The 17,619-nt window shown below is 48.4% G+C and overlaps 1 long non-coding RNA gene across 2 annotated transcripts in view; it reads right to left on the reverse strand.

Moving 5' to 3' along the window:
- Window positions 1-17,619, reverse strand: part of LOC133493714 (uncharacterized) — a 50,005-nt gene that overhangs the window by 17,568 nt on the left and 14,818 nt on the right. Inside the window, exon 6 of one of the 2 annotated variants that reach the window (XR_009793115.1) lies at window positions 14,450-15,012. The exons of the other annotated variant lie outside the window; for it this stretch is intronic. This is a non-coding gene — a long non-coding RNA (uncharacterized LOC133493714). Of the gene's footprint in view, window positions 1-14,449; window positions 15,013-17,619 lie in introns of those variants that run through there. 2 annotated transcript variants of the gene reach the window in all.

Raw genomic sequence — 17,619 nt, forward strand, 5'->3', positions numbered from 1 at the left:
CTTTATCGTACGCTAGCGGAGCGACGCTTAATAATCGCTCACGCGCACTCGGGACCATTTGGTGCTTTTGGCTTTACGGCTCATCCTGACTCATTTTTCTTTTTACTGCTTCGATATCTCGTCTTTGGCTTTCAAGTCGTTCCGAGGCTGCTCCGCTGATTGCTTTCGTCTCCCACAATTTTGCAAGCAACCAACAGGCTCAAGTTTAGATTGTCGGAAAGGTTGACCGAGTTTGGGAATGTGCTGACGACTTTGTGGACAACTTCCAGTCAAAATAGTCACAAAAGTGGCAATTTGTATCTTGTGGGGGATAGAAAAAGGCCCCGATTCTACTTCTGGATTTTATAAAGACATACAAAGGCCTCAACGATCGCAGTGCATTAGGACGGCGTTCCCAAGTCCCAATTTAACTTGGACAAATGTGGCACATGGAAAGGAAAGTGCACCTCGGGTCTCAACCGGAAGAAAAATGTCTGGCAAGGTACCGGGTTGCGCAACGGCTAAAAAGTCAACTTCCTGAATGCTTCTGCTATCGTTTATTGAAGAGAGAGAGAGAGAGAGAGAGAAGACTCTCGCCTTGACCAGCGCCTCAAAGTCTTGGGTTGAGGGTTAAAGTTTAAGCCATGAGAACATCCCCCGGGGTGCAGAGATGATGCCTTCACGCACCCACTGACATTTCGCCACCACATGATGCAAACAAAGCCAAAGTTTGGCCCCCAGAAGGATCTGCAAAACGCCATCCCCGACGTTTCCTGGCAGGCTCGCTATCTGGCTGGCCTTTCCCCATCGCGGGTAGCTCGCCCGTCAGCGCGCTCCCGCCGCCCGGTTCCCGGCGGGCCCCGGGCTTGCTTCTCCGAAATCGGAGGGCCCGAGCGGGAACCGCCGCTAATCCGAGCGGCGACTGGAGCTCAGTGTAATCACACGGCTAATTCACAGGCGGACGGCGGCGAGGCAATCCGTGACGGACGTTTTTTGTGCAGCTGAGAATGAGCTCCCCTCGTGAGGCGCGAGGTGGAAGGGGGGGGGGGGACGGGGGGGCGTGAAAAGACGGCCCGGCCGGCGCGGGCCCAAACGCGACGGGAATAGAAGAAAAGCAGAGCTATCGCTCCCAGATATGAGCAGGAAGTGGACGAATTGTCGGAAGCGAGATCTTTTGTCAAGTGTCGGGAGCCCGAGGAAAGGCTCGTCATTCATTCGGCTCAGAAACCTCCGCAAGGATGCACCTTTTGTCTTAAGGCCGCCATCCACGACACCTCGGGAGACGCGGCCCATCTCAGCTCAGCAGGCCGAGTCATAACATTGCCACGCCGGAGGGAATTCACGCCCGCTTTTATTTGCTCATCCCCGACGACGGAGCGGACGACCTTGGGGTGTCCTGCGGGCCTCCGGCTTCATCGCCGCAATGTATTGATTGGCGACGTCGTTCCTCGTCAATCAATCGCCAGATGGATGCGAGCCTTTAATCGGAATTGTCCATCTTATCGAGATATGCCGCAAACTTTGGGACGAAATGGCCAAAATTGTCACAGTTCAAAAGAAAATACCGCTTCTTCTCATACACTGCATGGACAAAGGTACATTTTACATCCAAAATGGAGGTTTTGGACAAATTTAACCGAATAAGAACTTGGGGGAAGTTCCTTGTCTGTTCCACAGGGATGAGAATGACCAAGTTGGAAAAACACAGATATCAAATAGGCCGCTGCACTTTCAAGTTATACTCCATAAAATAAGTACACAAGTCATTTATTTTATATATATATATATATATATACATACGCACAATGATTGGTCCAAGAAGGCAGACTTGGACAATTTTGGTGCAAAGGCAGCAAAAACATGCACGCACAAACACATAACATACGCACATGCACACAACAGAGGAACACGATGCCACCAAATTGGACAGTCTTGGTGCCACCTGGCTGCACGGAGACATGACCCCCCCTCCCCCCCCCCCCCCCCCTTGTTCTGCCATATAACACTCTCCAACGTAAAAGTCAATACACACACTGCCGTTTTGGTCGCAGTACACTGAGAAAAAGAGCGTGTATATTACCTGTTTTAGTGTGGTGGCCAAACTCTGGGAAGGGGGAAGGGGGAAGGGGGAAGGGGGGTGGATGTTTTTTTTTTTTTTTTTTTTTGGGGGGGGGGGGGGGGGAGTTGTGCAAAATTAAGCTGGCTGGCTGGCTGACGTTTTGCCAACACACGCACACAAACTGTCTTTTGTTCATGCCTGCCTCTCATTTTTCTTTAATCCTGAAGGCCCAGTGAAAGTGTGTGTGCGTGTACTTCTTGGAGACAATATTTGTGTGTGTTTTGTGTGTCACGAGTAATGATATGCAAGGAAGTGAGAAAGGCGCACGAGATTAGTGCCATCGCAAAAATTGTCTGCTGTTCACATCTTTTCCCACGCGCGTGTGATGATTTAAGATGGACGCCATGCCCGGTTTAGTGTCAATTCTGATCTTATTTTGTTTTAAGCAGGTGTCCCAAATAAAGTGACTGCAAAATGTTTGCGAATTGACTATTTGTGGTTCGCAAGAAATAAATATAATTCCCTGTTTAATGATTTGGGATGACAGTTTTTTTTTTTTTTTGCATGCGCTTATCTTAATGACGGGAAAACTCAATTATACACACCGCGACAAATTTAATGGTAACTCATCGACAAACAAGCTAATCAAATAAATGAACAGAATTCCGTGCACAAGTCAAGTCGCTGTGTTGACGCACACTTCAGGGCACGATCTGATTGGACGATGCGTCAGGCGCCATTCGGGGGGATCCCTTCCGCACCGATTGAAGCCTTACACGCTCGTCTGGTCCAATTTGAACCATTTTGATATTTGACAGTAAAAGGGGAGGGGGGGGGGGTGGGGGGAACATCCCTAAGTGAAAAAGAATTGATATTGAAAAAAAAAACAAAACAAAACAAAAAAAAAAAAAAACTTACTATGCGTGCATGGCAATTGAAAAGTACTGCATTTGAGGGTTCAGGATTGGAACGCCAGTCCACACCAGGACCTTCAGATGCCGCTAAAGGTATTTTTGTCGAGGCCTGTGGGTGCCCCCCACCCCGTGAGGTGAGAGGGGGGGGGGGCGTGAGGTAAAGGTGGGTGGGAGGGGTCGGGGGACCGGCAGGACTTCTTCTTGGTTCTCGTCCCTGACCCGTGTCTAAGTGGCGCTGCAATGTTTACCGTGAGGAAGGAAGCTGTCAACTATGTTTGCTCCCATCTCAGCGTGGCGGACCTCAAAGACTGCCTAAATCCCCCCCCCCCCCCCCCACACACATACACACCCTTACACGTAGAAGGAGCGGAATCAGAAAGGACAACATTTCAAGACAGAAATGAAGAAGTAAAGACTCCACTTGGTCCGCACGTGAGTGAGTGAGTGAGTGAGTGACGGGGCCTCCCCAGGAAAGGCCCAGAGGTGACCGCCGGGCCTTTTCTACTCGCGGTTTCGAGTTTCCTGCCGGTGCAAAGTCCAGAGAGCCGCCGCCGCCGCCACCGCCGCATTCCTGACCAGGTCACGAACCGCCCACCTCTTTCACCGCAGGACCACCGCCCACCCCTCCGAGGCCCAACGCCAGCCTTCCGACTCCCCCGCAACGCCGTGTCGCAAACGGGAATCTATCAACGGTGGACATCACGGAGACTAATTCTGCCCACGGCTGAGATGAAGTCTCCACCGGGTCCCCGAGACCCGCAGGAGACTTGAAAGTTGCGCTCACAAGAAAGCCAAGCCACTCCAGACTTCTTGTGGATGAAAACGTCATTGCACTCTACTCCTCCAGACCTTTTTGGCTTCCTTTGTTGCCTGGCAACATTTCAGAGCTTCCATTCACTTCATTGGTTCTCACTACAAACGCAAACGTATCGCCCCCCCCCCCCCACACACACACACACACACACATACACCCCCAGCGGGCTCACCTCGGGGCCCCCCGAGCTCATCCCGTTCTGCCCATCCCGCCAATCTCTATCTGGACCGGAGCAGAAAGGCGGGGAACCGAGGCGGCGTTTTCCCTGGAATGCGATGAGACGGCCCGCGTTGGCAGGCGCACTTCGCTGCTTTTTAATTGGCCGGCAGATTAGCTCGCTAACATCACTGATGGTCGGCCGCGGGCGGGCGGGGAGCTCGGTGCGAGGTGGCGATAAGGATGATGTCGGGCTTTTTGTCAGCGTAGACATCCGCGCACACCCTGAACCCAGCACCCTGCTTACTAATACGGACTCGGGGGGGGGTCTTTCCATACACTTGAATGCTGCCGTCACGCTACATCAGCGATCAGACAGAATTTGACACAGCCGCACCCCGTTCCGGTCATACTCATGAGTCATGTGACACTGGGAAGGGCCAAAATTTCACAGAGTTGGGGTGCACTCACTTTTGTTGACAGCGGTCATTCTTTTTTTTTTTTTTTTTTTAAGTCAGCATTCTGCTCAAGAAATTATAATAAAATACTGTAGATTCTAAACTCCCTCATTGTTCGATCAACTTTTATGTTTGTGGCCAAAGATAAAATGGAACAAAATATTTGAGAGAGAGAGAGAGAGAAATGCAAAATTTCATTTTGTCAATGGAAAATTGGTCAAAAGGTGAAAAATTTATCCTAAATTGGCATTTCATTTCAATTTGTAATTTCACATGAAATCTGTGCCTAAACAGAATTTTTGACATTATATATTATAAATGAATAACTATAAACGTCTCCACTTTTTTTATATTAACGGGGGAAAAAGCCCATATTAATGAAAGGATTGTCATAAAAGCTGGCAGATTTGTGAGGGATCAGGTAATTATGTGGTCATTTGACCCGAGTAGGAAAAGTTTCAGAGACTGAAGGTGAAAGTCAGAGCTAATGTGTGTGTGTGTGTGTGTGGGCGTCCAAGGTCCCCAAACCCCCGCCCGCCTCCCGACGCCCCCATTAGGTCCGATCTCCACCTCCTCCGCGGGCCAGAGAACAATCATTCTGGCATCTGATACTTCCTGGCCGGCAATAATTAGCCCACCTAATTAAAACTTAATTGCCGGCCTCTCCGACCGTCATCTTAAATGAGCGCCGGGGGGGGGGGGGGGGCGGAGACCGGGGGCCGAGGCGGGGGCGTGCGTTCGCCGGGATGTTTGTGTGCGCCGCAAATTGGTTTAGCCCTATCAGATTCCTCAGTGGCTGGCCCGGATCACCGCTCAGGCCTGGCAGAACCAGAATCGGGGGGGGTGGGGGGGGCCTTAATGTGATGTGGGGGCCAGACAAGCCTAATGAGATCGACTTTTAAAGAAGCACAGCAGGCGGGAGAAAGTGATGCAAAGTTGGAATATGAGGCTTGGGAAAGTCGACGAAGAGGGAGTGGGGGGGGGGCTGGGGGGCAGAGATAAGGAAGTTAGGCCCCGCAAAAATCATCAAGGCTGAATTAAAAGAGGAAATGCGGCGTTAATCGTTGTGGCTTCTCATAATTGTTACGATTCAATTTCATAATTGACTAATGGCCAGCTGCGGCCCGCATTACGCACACGGGCATCAGTCATCACCGCGAGATGGACGCCACAGATCAGACGCAGGATCCCCCCCCCCCCCCTCCCCAAGAAAAGAAAAAAAAACCTCAAACAGCAGAAGCACTACTTCCTGTCTGCGTGCTGGACACTTCCTCCCTGACACTAGCTTTACGCTAACAGCGAAATTATAACCAGCAGACAAGGAGAATTTCATGCAAAAATATCTGGGAAAAGATTGCAAAAATTCAAAGCCTGAAGAAAGTATCTTGTGGAAAAGACAATCGGAAAAGATCTGCGAAGAAACATCTCAAAGAGAGAATTGAGGACACTTAACGGGTGGCGCTGCAACCACAACGCTGGGGGAAAAAAAACGGCGAAAAGACAATGGCGGAACCAAATTTACACAGGAAAACCTCAAAACAAAAAAAAAAAACAAACACGCCCCCCCCCCCCTCGCAGATAAAGTTCACCCCATAGTATCAATCAGCAAACGCTTTGGCATTGACCGAAAAAGCGAACCTCAATCGAGTCAGTTGAGAATTGAGAAAGTGACGATTTAATTTCAACGTGCACGCATTGCGATTGATGGAAGGTTGCCCCCGCCAACATGGCCGCCACGCGACGTGTCAGAAAGCCGGGCTGCTCAAGGATACTGGTGCATCGTCTTCGTATCGATGGTTAAAACTGTTAAATCCATTTGAAGCATTAAAAAAAAAAAAAAGATGATATAAGCAGTCAGTCTATTTCTGTCTGGAAGGAAGTCACGTGAAAAAATGAAGAAAAATAAATGGGAAATTGGGACTAGAAGAAAAATGGATGGATGGATGGATGGATGGATGTCAAATCACATGTGCAAACAAGTTTTTCCTCAAATAAAACCAGAAAAGAGCTTAGAGGATGCGTCACCTTGATTTAAAGGTGAATATGAACAGAAATAGCTCAATTCATCAAAAAGCGCAGACGGGAAGTTTGATGCAAACAAAGTTGTCGGTCATAAAGGTAAGGCAATCACATCTCCTCACCAGATAACTTGAGATCAAAGGCGACACATTCAACTTGAATAATCGCAATAATCCAATTATTGCCAAAGACGCACATGCACAAAGCTGATAAGGAAGCGCGTGCGACACGCTGCCGCGAATGACGCGGGATTACTCGTGACTCAGGCCTCGCCGCCATCTTGCTTCACGCAGGTGCGGCGAGACAAAACCTTCGAGATGGCGGGATTCGAGTTTTTGCCGAGCGATGAGGACGAGACGACAGGTGACATCCGCAAAGGGATTACGGCGCCCTAATCCCGCCTGCGTCGGCGCGGCGTGCTCCGGTGAAAAGTGAACACGGGCGACACAAATAACTTCCCAATGCCGCCTTTGTGCGGCTGCCGAGCCAAAGCGCGCCTCGGCCGAGATGAGAAAGAAACTTCGAGTGGCGTTCGGGGCACAAAAGGTGGAGAGTGAACGCCGCCGCCCTTGTCGCGCAGCTGTCACTTTGCGGTACCATTACACGCACCTGCACACGGGCAGGACCGACCACCAACTGACGAGTCTGGTTCGTGCGCGCGGGTGCGAGCGTTGTCGTTTGCGCGCAATTTCAACCGCAACACAACTCGCACGCTGAGCTGAATTTTCAGAAGCCGGCGGTAACAGGAAGCCACCAGCCGGGAATGACGCCGAGCGGCTGACGGGCCCTTTTGGCTCGCTGGCGATCCGAACGCCGTTTGTTTCCCACCGTTTCTCGGCTTATAACGACCGCCACGTCCGACGCTCGTGAATTAACACCCATTCGTGGGCGGCGTCCCACGTTCGGGACGTCGTGATCCTTCGGTATATCCAAAATCTGAAGGCATAATTTGGTCGGTCAAATGTAGTTATTTTCCCTTTGCTTCCTGACCCAACACGGCTGCCTCAAGTACACGTGGAGCCTTTTCCAAGAGAAGAAAGGGAGAAAAGTCAGTACGCAACCAAGTTTGTCTTCAAAATGCTAATCCGGCAGTATTATTCCTAGGGTGAAGTTGTCGTTCTAGAATGAAGAATGAATTCATAAACGTATCTCTAGTGTGCACCACTTCACAGGACTGATAAGATGGTCGTCCCCGCGTCTTTTTTGCCCTTTGTTTGATCCGGTAAAAAAGTTTTACTTCCTTGATTGTGTGGCCTGTCCTCAATAAGGCAAAAAAAAAAAAAAAAAAAAGGGTTAACATTCGCCTGTCTATGGCATTTCCCCTGATATGTTAGCATTAGGCTAGTGGACTTTGCGCATTGACGTTTTGTTGTTGGACTGCTTTTCAAAGTGTTTTGACTTTGAAGCGTTTTACGCCGAAGAGCGAGAGAGATTGAAAGGCTTGGTCGTTAGCCAGCTCTGATGAGAGTCTGGGCGTGCCCCCCCCCCCGTGGCTTTTCCCTCTTCCATCTCCCAAGAGTCCATTTCACACTTGCTCTTTCATCAGCCTCCATTACCTGCTCGTCGACGCCTCTCCGCGCCGTGCAAATTGGCCCTCCGTGAGATCAGAAAGCGGAGGGATAAAAAAAAAAAAAAAAATCAAAAATGGGGGCGGGCGTCAGGCTAATGACTTCATTTTCCTCTTTCAGGTAGACCTGGGCCATTTGCCATTCAAATAATATCCACAAAAATCTTCTCCAGTGACAAAACAATATTTAGTTGGATTTCCCCCTGTGGGATTCGTTTTATTTTTCTCTGATGCCAAATTAGTTATGAAATAAGTTTATCTTCCCCAGGATTAGTTCGCATCTACCTCCATAGAAATAAACCCGAGAATAGCAAACAGAGGTTTCCAATTGTCGAAAAATGAATGAAATGAAATAGAAATTATCTGCAGTCAAGGATGCTGACAGCAGTTGGAAATTGATCTCTTATTGGCCCTCAGATTTTGATTTCAAAAGGTTGAAGGCGATATGCGTCAAAATTCTCAACATGGGCGACGATCATCTCTTTCTTTCCAGCACAAACACGTTCCGAGCAGATCGTCCACTTGTCGCTTTAAACGCCGACGCGGAGCAGTCAAGTCGACTAGTCCGGATTTGGAAGCGGCTGCGTAGATGCGATGTGAAATTGACAATTTTGAGGAAGGGAACGCGTTCGCCTCCACAACACAAAAACGCCGCAGCTGCACACCTCGTCTAATAGTGCGCTAATCCCGTTTAGCGCGGGCGACGCCGCACGAGCCGCGAAAAAGGCGCTCCCCGCGTGCGCCGTCCAGATAGGACGCCGCAATCTCCGCTCGGCCGTTTCCCGGAATCGGTTACACGTCCCAAACAGACATCGACGCGCGTTTGCGTGCGCGAAGAGTCGCGGCTAAGCCGCGCACACGCAAATAAATTTGGTGCCGGCTGAACTTTTTCCTATGAAGAATAAAGAAGAGAGCGACGCTTCCCCACATCAATGTGTGAAAAATGGCTGAAAAGAAGGAATCATCACAGATGATCCGGGCTTTGCCGTTCAATGTTCTTTCCTCAGACGTAAACGCGGCCGCTAATCACCTGGTCTCGTTTGCGGAGGGTATTTCGCATCTTCTCCGAGGGTCACGGGGAGAAGTTGCAAGAAGCGGGGAACGGGCCCCGTCGACTTTTTTTTTTAACAACGTACGCGAGAAAGCGGCCGGATGACGACGACGCTTGAATCCAGAAAGTCAGCCGTCGGGCACGATTCGTGGATCGAGAAAGTTGGCAAATGCTGCCCAATTGGATCGAGAAGTCCAAACAGTTTTCGGACTTTTCTTGCCGCCGTCAATTCTGATGAGGTTTGGTTTGGGTTTCGGGGGTGGGTCCACTTCAGTCGAGCCCGGCTGGCTGAACAGAAATCCAGCGAGGACGTTGAAGCTTTGCGGACTGGGTCCGCCCCCCCCCCCCCCCCCCCCCCACCCCCGGTCTAATGGCTGCAGCTTTTCCAAGCAACCTTCATTCATGCCTGATTAGAAAAATGGGCAGCCATCAAAATGACTGAAATTTGCCATTTCCAGCTGAAATGAGTCATGAGGGTTTTTTTTGTTTGGTTTTGTTTTGGGTGGTGGGGGCGGGGGGGGGGGTCACTAACTGGAGGAGGCCTCCGTTTGGGGCGATGCCGCAGCTTGGATTTCTCTCATTTCCCTCTCAGGTGCGCCTGCCGCCGCGAGCGCAGGAACGCGGACGGCGGCGAATCGCCTCGCCCGGCGGACGCTTCCCGGCTCCGAAGAGAACGAGACATCGGATGAAGGGAGGGGCCGCGGGGGTGTCACGTATTGAGTCACAATTAGGATCGGGAGCCAAGTTGAGTAAAGTCACAACAGGTCCGATTTGACGCAATGCGGTCCACAGCATGTTTTGGAGGTGGGCGTTCAATTTTGAATCGATATTTTGGTTGCGTAAACGGGCCGCCGGGTGCGCTTTCGCAGATGTGCTCACCGAGTCACAATTATTCTTGAGAGACACTTCAAGAAGTGAAAAGGAGAAGGCGTTAAATACGGCGCGCGCACACCCCCATCGAAGCTGACATAACCCCATTATAAACACATTTCCCGCGATGACCTCAGTCCGGCGGCTTAACCCAGCGGACAGGAGGGCCCGGAGAACCGGCGGGGAGCGGTCGGAGGTGCGGGCGGGCCCGGAGGAACACCCCCCCCCCACCCCCCGTGCACATGGATTGTATTTGGGAGCCTGAGGCATGAAATGGAATAGCTTTAATCTGTTATCACCTGCCCGGGGGGGGGGAGGGGGGGCCACCGAGGCCGAGGCGGAGCAGTGATGGGCTCGGTGGGGGGTGCGGCTGAGTCCCTGCTGGTAAATAAAACATCAACCACGGCGACCGATAGCGGTATTATTTCTCTTCAATTTTTTTTCCCCTTCTTCTGCATCACTGAAGCCAAAAAAACTAAAATAAAAAACACTGTGTGGGGTCTATTTGGTCGACTCATGATGGAGAAAATGTGGATTAATTCATATTTCACGTTCACATCGATGCTTAGCCGTAAAGACGTAAATTGAATTGCAAACAAATTTGCTGGCTGCCATCAAAATAAACAAAGACTTTGAATGTCGGACATATAATATTTTGGGTGGTCACGTGATTTACAATCATTAATTGAGTTGCATCAAATTCCTCACCAGTTTGTCAAATGAAACATGAACATGATCTGAAATTAGATTCATATTTCATGTATCCAATGACATTTAAAGCAATTTAGTTGATACAAAAGTTGTATTGAGGCTTCGGCTTTGGCCATCTTTACAATCGTGAATTTGTTCCTGGAATTCCGCTTTTGGCGGATGACTGCGACTTCCTGTTCAGGAAGAGGACTTTTTCTTTTTTCGCAAAGGCTGAAGTGCTTCGAGCGGCGCCCGCCGACGCGAGCTGCGGCATCGGCGAGGGCCGACGCGCCAAACGCGGCAGGAAGTTGTGGTCCGAAACGACGTTTTCTTTGTTTTTCCACTTTTCTCCACCTGTGCGAATCTCGCCCTCGTAACTTTGCTTTGGACTGCAACGTTTGCGACATGCTTGTTGGAAGGTGGGAGGAAGACAAGACTGGCTACGTGCGGATTCCCTCCAACATGCTAACTGCACGCAATTGGCAACATTTTTTTTTTTTTTTTTACTTACTTCCTGTACGTGTTCAAAACTATCTGTGGGTCGTTCGCAATCATTTCATCAATAACAGTAAATACGTCCCCCCCCCCCCCCAAAATTAACAATTGCAAATCAATTCATGTTACTGATATGAGCATTATTGTCAGATGTTTTCCACCAAAAGGTCTGAAAAACAATTTTTTCTAGCCAAATATTTTTCAGACTACGAATGGGGAAATCTTAACTCTTGTTCCGATGGTATAAAGACAAGTGAAAAATTGGCTTTAATGAGGAGATGCGATCACTTCTGCAGCCTTTGAAGGGCAACAGCTCACACGATTTTTAGGAAGCCATTTATGTATTTGCCGCGATGCACTTTTGTCTTTAGCATTCTAAAATAAATAAGTGTATTTGAGTGCATTTCCACCAAAGGGTTCGGGTTAAAACTAACAACTCAGGTAAAGTTTACGATGAATGTTGATAATGTGAAACTTTTCACAAAAAGGACTTCAAGGGTGTCTGTTTCAGCTTTTTTTTTTAAAAAAAAAAAAAGCTAAGAAGATATATTTTCTTTTCTTTGTCGTTACCGCGATTGATGAAATTTTTTTTTTTTTTTTAAATGAGCCACACACAATATGTACATGGAGGACAGAGGAGGAAGTGATCGGTGTTTGATACCGGGAGTGTCTTTATTTTTGTTTGATTTTTTTTTCTTTTTCCTACCAGTCGCTTTGTTGCTCGAAGCCGCCAGAGCTCTAAAAATAAGCCGTGGTTGGGAGCTTGACGCACACTTGCAAAACAACTCACCCACACACACCCACACACACACAAAAACACACATTGTGCCCACGCGGTGCCAACAGATGTGCCACACACGCAAATATTCCATTTGACACGTATCTCAGTGGGCTGCCTCGAAAGGTTCCGGGCCCCTAAAAATAGCTCATTTGAACGAACTCAGGTGCTCGAGTACTTTACGCCTCGTGCCGGTTTCAATCCTGGAACAAATCAAATTCTTCAGGTACTGCAGATGAATACAAGTTTTCCCCAACGGGAGCGACCTCATTTCACGATATCGGCGACTCAGCCATTGACATAAGTCGGGCAAAAAAAAAAAAAAAAAAAAAAAAAGGACAAAATGTCGTTTTAGTTGAACAAATTTTCCAGAAGGGACAAGCACGAAGTGACTTTCGTAAGCTTACTAAAACAAGATCTCGTATCGTTAAAAAAAAAAAAAATCCTTTGGTCTTGCTAACAATTTAGAAAAACACAAAAAGTCAACTCTTAAAAGAAGAAATAAGATCAATAACTCCCAAGGTCAAATTGTCTCGCGAGTGGCGTCAGTACGCAAGGTCGCAGGTGGCCCGAGACGGGTCGCGTCAAACCACAAACCACCGATTGGAGGATTCGTCGACGAGCTAGCGCGACTCCCGCCTGTCATTACGTCGGAGACGAAGAAGCCGCTCGGCATTGCTGGGATTGACGAGCGTTTAAATGTTTGCACGAGGGGGAACGCGACACTGACGCGTGACTGATAGGCGGCTGGAGCGTACCGTCCGGAAAGGTACGACGTCTCACTCGTTAGCGCCAGCGCGATGATTGAAAACATGTCAGACACAAAGACAACACATCACAATGTTTTGTGTACATAAGATGACGCGCAGCCAAGGAACAACTTTTACTTGTGTTAGTTTAGAAGAGAGGGAAGAAAAATAACATCATCTCCTTCGTGGGTTCCTGTTTTTCGGGTTCTGAGCGGGAATTCAACTCGCCGGTTGCTTTTTTCGAGAACAGTCGCTCGAAATGGCCTCCAAATTGTGAAGCTTGCCACACTGGTTCCATGTTTGTAATCTCGATTCACTCAGTTTTGCCCTACCAGGACGAGGACTGCACATCACGCCGACAGTTAGTTAGCGCTGGTCGGCTTGATAATTCATAATTCGTCGACGCCGTCAACGACGGACTCTGCTACAGACTTTGTCCCAACGCAAAAGCTAGTTTCTTTTTAGATTTGTTTTTCTATGCGTTTTTGTCAATATCGATAGTGTCACTTAAAATAAACACATTTCGGCGGCATGGGAGAGACCACGTCTGAGGCAGACAAGTCATCAGACGACAAGACAAACTCGCTTTCACGATTGCACGACGACAGACTCCTGTAATAAAATCTTTGTGTTCCGAGAGCGCCGCGTTCCCCCTTTTTTTACGATGATTGGGCTTTACCTCGTCGACTCAAATGCGACCGGACACACTCGCCAACTGTGGCAACGACAACATCGTGTCTACTGTATGATAGGAAGACAACGTGGGGGTGGAAAAACAAAAAGGAGAGGACTCGAATTCAAGCCTCGCTTGAGGTACGTTTGCGGAGTTTTAATATGGCCGCTCGCTAGCAGGCGACAAAATGTCATGTAGCTACAAACAAATACAAAGGAGCCAGTGCTAGCGGTTGTATGTAAGCATGCAGCCGTTCTGTCCAATCATGCTCAACTATTTTGGTGTGGGTGAAGTCATTAATTGACAATAATTGAATGACAATAAGTTGGCACTCATTATTTCTGCCATGGTTGTCATTGTTGAGCTAACCTGGCCGATTCGAATACGTCAGCTAACCGGAGTCGTGATTTTGAACGTTTATGGAGGTGAGGCGCATATTTTACAGTTAAAAATCCCACAGCGTGCCAAAAAACACAAATGTGACAAAAAGCAGAAATATTAATAAGACTATGTGCTTCCAGACATCGAATACAAGACCATTCATTTGTTGTCTGTCTGTCACTTTCCCTCACTGGTATAAAAACATGGACAAAGACACATTTTTGATTGCAATATTTTTGGAGCACGAGTATATCGAGTAAATGAGCAGATCATTGAAATAGACACGTTGCTCCGTCTCGCGATCGGACCAGTGATGGGTTTTTTTTGCTTATTTCGCTGATCGGCCCCGAAAATTCCCATTGTGTAAAACGTATTACCTCATAATAATAATAAAGACTTGTTTCCTTGAAAGTGTGTGCGTGTACACTTGTCTGGAAACATCCATGTGTACACAAACATAAAAGCTGTCACATCTGCAGAATGCGGTTCTCATGGCGGCGTGAAGGCAAAGATGGAAAACCGGTCGGACGTCGCTGGCGTGGCACCTGGGCTACGCGGGGCCCGCGCTCACGACGTTGCTAGCGTGACACCTGGGCTACGCGGGGCCCGCGCTCACGACGTTGCTAGCGTGACACCTGGGCTACGCGGGGCCCGCGCTCAGCGCCGCCAGTTTGCAGTGTCAACAGCGCTCAAAAGTGTGAGAAAATGCAAGGAGAAACGCGTGCGAGGTCTTCTTTTGTTTTGGTTCTCAGGGAGGACGAGGAGGAGGAGGAGGAGGAGGAGGAGGCGGCTAAAATGTCCCATTTCGCCTTGTGTGCACAAAACTACATCGGAGTGAAGCACAAAAGAAATGATGATTCCAATTATTACTAAAAGAAATGGCAGTATCAAATTTTGCTGCTGAAAGGATGCAAATTTCTTCAGTGTGGGACAAATCAAGTTGCTATTGAACGTAACTATCGATTCCATTGGTGTGCGTGCTACATTCAGACGGCGTCCCGTGCTGCTCTTTCTTAATATTCTTTTCCAGATACTTCTTAAACTTGCTCTTTCAAGTTTCCGTGTCCGACAATGCCATTCAAGCCAGAGCGACGTGACAAGTGTCCGGTGTCGGCCATTTGCTTATTTTGCTATTTGGTGAAAAGGTGTCACGCTAGCTTAGCGATTAGCGCAGCGTCTCCTTCCTCGCCTTCTCCTGTGAATGACTCGTCCTCGTCCTCCCTTGCTGAAAATGACACTTTTCACAAATGGAGGAAGTCGGGATTTGGGTCTTTTTGCCGTGTTGACACCGGACGCCGTGTGAACTTTCACCTCTGCGTGGCGTGTAGCCGCGCTAGCTTGAAGGTCGCTGGGGCCGACCTGCACGGAAAAGTACCCGGACTTATAATTCAGCCCACAACAAACAATTTCAACGATGGATTAATCGAGGTGCGGCTGTACGACTGGACCACCGACTCACACAACAACAAAAAAAAAAAAAAAAAACATGAAAGCATAATTGGTACATTTATGAATTGCTACGCGGCAACCTGACCTCTGGTGCAATTTGCTCGCATTTTTACCCCAAAGGAAAAAGTCCGTCGGCCATATACATATTCAAGGGTTAGCTCGGGTTCATTTTTTTTTTAAATTACAGAAGGGGAGGTTCCGATTGCAGGAAGTGAGGACACAAACGAAGAAGCAAAAGCCGGCGGCCAGACGACGCCGCCGCCGGCGTGACGTGATGTCATTAAGTGCTGGGGCTGCGCCACGCCCCTTTCCTGTACACCCACTCAAGCAGGAAGCGGCCCGCGCGTCCGTCCGCCGCAGACGGGAAGTGCCCGGGAGATGCCCCCCCCCCCCCCCCACTAATGCCGCAATTATTCTAACTACTGTTTAGATTGCTAATCGCGCTCATTATCATCATCTGATGGAGGAAAACCGGGTGAGAGCGGAAGAAGGCGGGAAGCTCGGATGTTCGCGGGAAGTCTGACAGACAATCTGGGAAAAGGGGAAGGGGGACCCGGGGGAGGGGGGGGGGGTCGTGGGAAAAGTTCGTCTCCTCAAATTAGCCACAATGCTTCATTGCACGTTTACAACAAGTACCACCTAAAAAATGTCATCATGGGCAAGATGAAAATTCTGTCGCATAGTCGGCCTGGACTTTGCAGTGCTGCCCAGTTCAACACAACTGCTTGCATGCAAAAAAACACTTTGGGGAAAAAAAATGAAAAGAAAAATCGACTGTTGAAAAAAAAAAAATTGACAGCAAAAAGGTAATGACAAATTATTGAAGAAATAATGATTCAAAATGTATATCACGTGAAAATCCTGGAAAAATTCTACTTTTAAAAAAAGTTCCAAACAAGTAGATTCTTAGAGATTTACATTAAACGCAAATGAAGTGGACTTCCAAATGAAATACGACTGAACATGTACTGTTCGGGATTTCAAGAGGGCCACTAAAAATCTTCACCCGGTCCGGGGGGTCCTAAACTGTTTGTCGGTTTTGGAATTTTTGCCTCACTGTTGTCAAGGTGACGACAACTGCAGGTACCAAATCGAACTGTATCCTTCATATTTCGGTAAATCGAGTATTGTGTCATGTCACGGGACGAGCCAAATCTGGAGAAATGACACTTTTCTTAAAGTCGTCAAGTCGTCAGCGTCCACCCTCAGAGATTTTCCACTTCGGGGTGTTTACGCAATCGGGGGTGGAACCAATAAGCCGGCAAAGCGTCGCGTGAGTTTTGCGGTCATTTGTGTCGGACCGGACCGGCAAGAACGACAGTTTTCAGCTACTCTACGTGGAAATGCGGCTGACTCTTTTCACTCGGAGACGCTCGAGTGACGCACAAGAATGTCCCGGGCCCACGCAACAACACGCGTACGGATTCCGCCGGTACGTTAGCCCCCCCCCCCCCCCCCCCCCCAGGCCCCGCACCCGACCCCCACCGGTGCTATTGAAAGACATTGCAAAGGATGGGAAGGGGCAGTTACTTTGGTCCTGCCGGGCCCACGAAAACAGCGCTCGCTCCACCTCGTGGTGCAATTGGCTCCTCCCCGCCCGGCTGCAGTGGAACCCTCCCTTAAGACCCGATTGGATAGGAACACCACCTTAAGAACAGTTGGTCTCGGAACAAGCCCAAATGTCACCGCGACACCTGTTCCCCCCCACCCCCACCCCCCCAAACAAGCATGGTTCCTTTTGCTGAAATTTGGAGTGCAAAGACAATTTCAAAACCTCACTTGATTCGAAACAAGTGACATGACACAAGCGTCCCACTTCAAAACAACTTATTACAATTTTTTTTTTAAGAATTGTATCCATCCATCCATTTTCTTAGCCGCTCATCCTCACAAGAGCCTATCCCAGCTATCTTCGGGCAGGGGGCGGGCTACGCCCTCAACTGGTCGCCAGCCAATCGCGGGGCACATAAAAACCGACAACCATTCTCAGTCACAATCAAAGCGAAGGCATTATAATGCATTTATTACACTCCCACGTTTGCAGTGAATGTACGCAAGATAGAGTTTCACAAATTTGAACAACCTTTACAAACATAAACGAATCTTCTTTGGCAATGACCAGGTATTCAATTGAAATATAATTACAATTTCAGAACAACTAGTGAAAAGGCATTCATCAGGAGATAATATTATATTAGTAGCTCTTTTTTTTAAATTCATTTAGATGACGTGAAATTTGTAGCACATGAGCAACATACATTTCCCTGGACTTGATCTTTGACCTCCCTGAAAATAATTGAATAACTAATTCCAAACAAACGTGCAATTCCAAGAACAAATTAAAGTCTTAAAAATAATAAATGTGCTGCAGCTGCATGCTAGCAAGTAAATCTGAACGTATCTCCTTCAAATTCATTTGAAAACCAGATTGATTGACTGCCAAAGTGTTTATGAAAAGTGCAACACGGGAAAAACGAAGGTGAATTTCTGTGTTATTGAGCAGATTTTTCTGAAAGG

The sequence above is a fragment of the Syngnathoides biaculeatus genome, chromosome 20, assembly GCF_019802595.1.
Source record: "Syngnathoides biaculeatus isolate LvHL_M chromosome 20, ASM1980259v1, whole genome shotgun sequence".
Lineage (NCBI taxonomy): Eukaryota > Metazoa > Chordata > Actinopteri > Syngnathiformes > Syngnathidae > Syngnathoides > Syngnathoides biaculeatus.